Source organism: Temnothorax longispinosus, chromosome 7, assembly GCF_030848805.1.
Source record: "Temnothorax longispinosus isolate EJ_2023e chromosome 7, Tlon_JGU_v1, whole genome shotgun sequence".
Classification (NCBI taxonomy): Eukaryota; Metazoa; Arthropoda; class Insecta; order Hymenoptera; family Formicidae; genus Temnothorax; species Temnothorax longispinosus.
In genome coordinates this window covers 6,385,529-6,391,889 of record NC_092364.1, presented here as the reverse complement: position 1 = coordinate 6,391,889, position 6,361 = coordinate 6,385,529, and the positions used below count along the sequence as shown (strand labels likewise).

The 6,361-nt window shown below is 30.4% G+C and overlaps 1 long non-coding RNA gene across 1 annotated transcript; it reads right to left on the bottom strand.

Moving 5' to 3' along the window:
* Window positions 1-317: 317 nt before the first annotated feature.
* LOC139816729 (uncharacterized) lies at window positions 318-1,124 on the bottom strand. Its single transcript, XR_011733067.1, has 3 exons — window positions 1,076-1,124; window positions 662-919; window positions 318-572 (listed from the first exon to the last, which is right to left on the bottom strand). It is a non-coding gene; the product is annotated as an uncharacterized lncRNA (long non-coding RNA).
* Window positions 1,125-6,361: the final 5,237 nt, after the last annotated feature.

Below are 6,361 nucleotides of genomic sequence, written 5' to 3'. Positions count from 1 at the left end.
TTTCCCGGGTTTCATTCAACATCTTCCCTTTATTGCGATTATATGTTTCAATCGCTTTTTCACGTATTTCTCCCCATTCGTACAAATGTTGAAATATAGGACATGCGTAATTTGGCGAACAATTTTCAGTAGCAAAATTCAAAGCTTGTGTAACTTTGAAGCCAGCCCATCGAACTTTAATGCACAATAGCAGCCAAAGAAACCTGTGAAATACGTGATGCACTTTACATTAAGCAACTGCAAATTAATTTAAATGAAGATATGCATATTTACCGTATTTTTTCATTTCTGATAACTGCGAAGTAACGGTCGTGAATATAAAACAGTTTATGTATGGTCAGCATACTATGAAAATAATGTAGTCTGTTTAATAACATCATTTTCTGAACGTCGTCTAGGCTCCTCTCGTTTTCTGTCACAAGAGAAGGTACATTATGACCATCCCATTTGATCCAATTATCAACAAATAGGTAACAATTCCGTTCCCACAAGGACATTTGCGACAAATTCGGCACGATAGGTGTAGAAAAAATGTCACCAAACCACAACTCCCAACCAACACCATTTAACATCTGAAATCAATAAAAAAAGTCATTATTTTTAATGTTAAACATATAAATACTGATAAAACTGTAGTTTGTATGTATAAAAAGGACGTTACCTCCCTATTGTTAGGAAATCGTTGATACAAGTAGTTTACAAAAGCAATAGTATTAATACTTCTAAATGCAAAATTATTAAAATAAGATTTAAGAAATGGTTCGAATAATGTGGATCCTCCTAACTTATTCTCTAGATGACATAAAAAAAAATATCCCCTCTCGTAAGGCACGTATTTAGTGGTTATCTCAGGTGCAGACAAATATTCCAAATTGGGTAATAAGCATCTTAGCTTGTTGACATTTTTGGGTTCTAGGACCTACAATACAATTTACACAATACAATATGAGAAAATAATCTATTAAGAATTCAGAAATTGGGTGTGTGTTTATAGTGCATACAATGTAAAATATTATCAATTGGTGACATTATTTATCACATTTATTTCTTTACTTAGTCAAAGTGAATATCTTACCAGACTATTAAGATTCTCTAATCCTTCCCTTTGAAAAAAAACATCTATGTCATTATGATACAAATCATTAGATATCTCATACAAAACTCTGCATTTAATTTTTCTGGAAATAAAAAGGCTAAAACTCTTATTTAACCACAAATGCTCATAATTCTCACACGTAACTAAATTTCCTGCCCAGCTCTGGGAAATGTTCCGAGCTAGGGAATAACCGATGTAAGAACGATCTCCGCCAAGTAGAGTCGACGGAATAAATGTCACGTTTGGACATTCTATTTCGAAATGAGCGATACTTGGTGGAAGCACGCATATATCGTATTTACCTAGAAATATTATTTTAAACGTATAAATAACAAAAAAACAAAAAAAAGATTGCACTGCAAATCCAAGTGCGTTATTTTTACACAAAAACGTTTAATCTTCTGCACCTTCGATTAAACTCACTCTTCATCGCTTTCTAACTGGTTCTCTTAAAAAGAGTTAATCGACGTTGGTGAAACTGGCCCTAAAAATAACACATTTGACCGAAGCTCTTTTAACACGCTTCTTTATGTGTTGAATTACGTCACTGACCACGCATATAATCGTATAAAATTAAAAGTTAATATGTCCAATTGTGTTAAATGGCATGATTTAAAACGGCAAGAAATGTGTAATATGAAGAGCATCAACTAAAATTAATACACTTGGGTTTGCAGTGCGATAATGCAGAAAAATAAAAATTCATTATATATACGTATAAATTTAAATAATTATATCAAAATTATTTTAAAAAATTTAAAGAAATTTAAATTTAATTCTATTTAAATAAATAATATTAAAAAATCTAGTCAATATCTTACCCCACACATAAGGTCCACATAAATCATTGGCAATTTGCAACATAGTTTCAATCACAGTGTATCGAACATTATATTGACATAAGTAGACTGAAAAATTTTCTCTTCGGCAAATATACTTATTCTTTCATTAAGTTTTTTTGCGTAATGAACCGACAGCAATAATCACCGCACAAGATGGTACAGATAAATGTTGACGGAATTTATATTTGTCTAGCTGCGGATCCTCGTGGTCTACATTATTATGCGAAAGTGCAGACATTAAAACTCTAAAATTTTTTGGTACCGAAATCTAAAAAATAAAACGTACGAATATAAAAATTAAATAAATATTTTTTTTTATAATAGTTTAACTGAAGCAGTTTCTAAGAAAATATAGGCATTTGTGTTTTAAAACATTTATTTTTTTCTTACTAATGCCGTCTATCTCTTTGCAATTTTATTACTTTTATCAATAATGTCAATTATAATCAATCAAATGTCATCAATTTTATGTAAATAAATAAATGCTGGATGCATATAAAATACCACTTATTGTGTTTAAATTTTTACCTTAGCCTAGTACGTAAATTTGACAGACGGGGTGTCCTGACAAGGAAACCATGTTCTAGCATATATTAGCTGAAAGAATACAGATTTTTATACACTCTACATTTATATAGAAGAATATCTTTGTTTGATTAGTTTACCTTGTTATTAGACAGTAAAAAGGGATATTTACCATCACCAGTTTGCGCGGCTGTTAGCCAGTATAATGCAGGAGAGTTTGGACTTGTTTCATATTCAATTTGAATTTTACATCTGAAAGTATCGTATTGGTATTTAATACATCAATAACTTTTAATAAATATATTTCTCTAAAAATATCTTATATATTTACTCAGGGTTATAAGTAGTGCCGATAGTTGGTGGTATATCTACGCAAAATGGACTTCCAAAGGCAGAATTAGTTACAACATGATGATGATGTAAAGGTGTTCCATCAAGCACGTTAGTGACACTTGATATATCAAGTCCGAATTCGATATTACATGTTAATAACCTGCAGTCAAAATTTTTACTTAATATAAAAGGAAATATTTACTTACAATCTGATTAATTGAAGGTAGCTTTGTTATTGTCAAAATCACTTTTCCTTTAAGAACTCTTCGTTTAAAGTCCACAATCAATTCTAAATGGGTATCGGTTACACGTGCCAATTCTTAGAATTAGGAAGATAAAAAAAAGTATAAGTAATAAGTAGTGACATATAAATGTAACAAGTAAATACACGACAAAGAATAATATGTTGTAAGTAAAATTATTATAGTAATTGCGTGTAATATATTATTATTAAATGTAAATATTATTTGTAAAATACAAGCAATTTTTTCAGACCGTTATGCAAGATACAATATATTTTATACATTTAAGAAGATGCACAAAATGTCAGTTAATAAAAACTGTGAGGTAATAATCTAATTTTGAAAACTATACGTTACTATAGAGTCGAGTATATGTGTAGCTGTTTTGATTTCAAACATCTATGAATTCCGCACCTTATTTTATGGTATTTTCTTTAAGAAATTAAAAAAAAAATAAATAAATTTAAGTATTTTTATTATTCTTATGCAGCGTTAATTAAATAATTGAAATACCTAGTAACGCAAAAGAATGCGAATCTTTAGTAGATCTTAAAATATCCATTTTGGAGAGTGACGTTGTAACGCCTCTTCAAACGACTTGGGATAATCGATGTCCAGATAGCCAAGCGTTCCTTGGGATAAGAAAAGAAATAGTGTTTGGCATAAGTTTTCCTTCAGTTTTCATCATATTGCTGTCACCGGACAACAGTAATTTTGTTTAGAGCTTAAAAGCATTATGCAGATAACAATTACCTTTCGCAAACAAGCGGAAAGCTCGTAGCATACTTATTGCCGTAAAAGTTGCCACAATCTGTTGGCAAATGTTTTGGTGGCAATAAAAGTCGGCAATCCAATAGGTAAAATCGAAAACCGCTTTCTTGAATATTGAAGGCAACTTAAGCAGAGCAGTTTTAAGCAAATTGACAGCAACTTGCGGGCAATTTGCTATCTAGGTGATTATATCACGTGAAAGGATAAAGAAAGGAATCTCGATCAGCGTCTATATGAAATATCGTGAAAGACTAAATATAAATTAAAGTTTGTTTTACTTTGAACTCAAAAATTAAAATTTATTAACAAGTTACCGTTATAATAATTAAACGAAAACAAATTAAAACAGTTCGAAATTTATTCCAATTAAAATACTACATTTTCTACCCCTATTTCATACATAATTCTTTAATATTTGGTTGATTAGTTCTTGAGTTATAGATAAATTCGTACACATACACAATAACACACACACACACACACACACACACACACACTACACGCACGCACGCACGCACGCACACGCGTTTTAATGCGATTTTCCTATGTTTTAGAACATTCTGAACACATTGGCATCGAAAATTGAAAACTTGGTTGATTAGACCTAGCTTTATATGCGATCAAAAATCCATATACGAGGATTATGAAAACAAAAAGCTTCCTTTGTGAGGAAACAAAAGAAATTGAGGTTAGATAATAACACGTGCTCCTGTTTGCAGATTAAAATTAAATTTTAACAACATATATGTTATTATTAAATAATTAAAGATATATTATTATTATTATTATTATTAAAATTAAAAAAGTTTTTCAAAATTTTTAAAATAATAAAATAGTTCTTTGTAAAATATAAAATATCTCTAGCACGTGTTTTGTGTACTTAAAAAAAGAAATTAATTTTAACAGTATATACATACATTATTAACTAATTGAATATTTTAAAGAAAAAACAGTTTTTAACATTTTTTTAAATAAAGAAATGCTTTTTTGTAAACCTGATATCGGGAGCATGTGTGTTTAATCTTCCTTTATTAATTAATCAAAAAAAAAGTTTTGTCGATTTTTATAGATACTACTTAACTGTTTATCAGCAAAACAGGTTTGATTTTTTTCCGTATAAAATAAAAAAATCATGAAAGAGAAGAGATGTTGGAACATGCAACTGTTAGTGAGCTCCCTTGACTCTATAACCCACGTACTAAGACTGCCCTTCTTGACTATATAACCATGGACTAGTTAAGGCCGGAACACAATACAAAGGTACAGGCAATAGGGAATAGGGAATAGCAACAGAATGTAGATTTTCAACCTATCGGAAGCCAGGTATCAATGCATCATTCTGTTCCTATTCCCTGTTTCTATTGCCTGTACCTTTGTATTGTGTTCCGGCCCTTAGGTTTTTTGTAATGGACATAGAACGCGTTCTCTCTGATCATGTGGTAGAAAATTGAAACATAAAATAAGATCCCAATGATAAAAGGTGAAGAAAGAGGAAACAGAATTAAATCATTCGTCGCTGTTTTACTAACTTTTAGCAGATTACCAAAATATGCATTTAAAAAGTTAACACAAATAAAGACTAAATTAGTTTTTTAAATATATGTATATTTAGGCTGGTAGTCCTACTACTATTATATTTTTATTATAAACAAGAACTAATTAAATTAAAAAGGAATGAAATAACCACAAAATGGTAAACATATTTAATATATTTTATTGTCCTATAAACTATATAAGGTATCTACGTACATAAAAAAGATTAAAACAAAAGGATTATAAGCACTTGTACAAGGAAACCTACAGAAGTGCCCCCTTCCGATTTTGATGAGGTTTTAATATGTTGTTTTCTAGATAAAAATAAGGGACACGTATTTTTTTATACGTGCCCATACGCATGTTTGGGGGGTGAAACATCCTTTTGAAAAAAATCGGTTTTTCCCTTTCGGGTCAAATATCTCTGAAACTATATAACACAGAAAAATGTTCCAAAATAAAAATTAAATGGTTTGAAAAGTACTTTAAAACAGCAACCAAAAAATTTTTTTAATTTTTTAATTTTTCAAAATACCCTTATCACTTAATTAACTTTTTTCAAATTTTTTTTTTTTATCCTATCTCGTGTCCGAGCGTAGTGACTTCTCTTCATATACATGTGTTGCGCACGTAGATTATACACATTGATATATGGGACCTACAGTTTAACGCCAATTCCGAACGGCTATACTTTTAGAGAGGTTCTCTTGGCAAAACATACTCTCGGTGTCCTCGGTGGTGTGAAATTGCCTTCCGAGAGAAGAACGATCACATATAATTTTTCTAGCTCTACCGGGAATCGGACACGGGACCTTTGGCTCAATAGACCAGTGCGCTGTCTACCACAAAAAGGCCACACTCGTTCTTTTTCAAATACAAGAGTAAAAATCTGCATAAATATACATATTTTTAATATTATTTAAAAATACGTTCGTCCGGCAGAGATTTACATAAATCAAAATATTCCATATACGGGGAAACCTCTATTTTTAATCCACAACGTTTGGCAATATAGTGAC